The following is a 752-nucleotide window of genomic DNA, read 5'->3' as shown; positions in this document are numbered from 1 at the left end:
AATTGGCTGCTTGCCATGAAAAGTTTCTTGTATTCCGGTAATGGAATTAAAAACTGTCCTTCAAGTTATTGCAGTTAAGTCTGTAAAAGCCACAACAGCAGTGCTTCACATTCCTCTTCATGAACACACCCATCCTTTATCCCCTTATTCTTGCATCTCATAAGTGTAAAGCACTTCAACTACTTATAAGTAATGAAGTAAAGAAAATAAATTAAGCATGCAATTATCCATAGACACTGAAATTATTCCTCAAAGACCCTCCAATAAACTTTTAAGTTATTTCAGAGTTCCCAGTGGTCTCTTAATTGCGATTTTATAGTTTTTAGCTAAAATCCAAAGACCTGTTTCATTTTCTAGGATTTAAATTCTGCAGAGCAGAAGTAGTTAGAATTTCACCTCTGAATTGTTCGTTGGGACCATTGGCTCGGAGCAACCTGTCCGCCCTTGATACTGAGAGAGCTCTCTGTTTACACACACTGTTACTAACATACAGCTCCTCACACTTCCAGCCTAATGGGACAACAAAAATGTTGAGCAATATTGAAGCAATTTAGCTGTACAGTTCAGAGCTAGATTCCAGCTCAGACGACGTCCAAGGATTGAGTCATTACAAGTGGATGCATCAGAATCGAGTGAAACAGGGAGCTTATGGCCCTTTTACAAACTATACTTTCTCATGTGCTCCTGATTCACAATGGTTTAAAATAAAGTAATACTCAGAAATGCTAACTTAAGCTTAATTTTCTTAATAT

Source organism: Oryzias melastigma, linkage group LG19 (genome assembly GCF_002922805.2).
Source record: "Oryzias melastigma strain HK-1 linkage group LG19, ASM292280v2, whole genome shotgun sequence".
Classification (NCBI taxonomy): Eukaryota; Metazoa; Chordata; class Actinopteri; order Beloniformes; family Adrianichthyidae; genus Oryzias; species Oryzias melastigma.
This window is presented reverse-complemented; position numbering follows the sequence as displayed.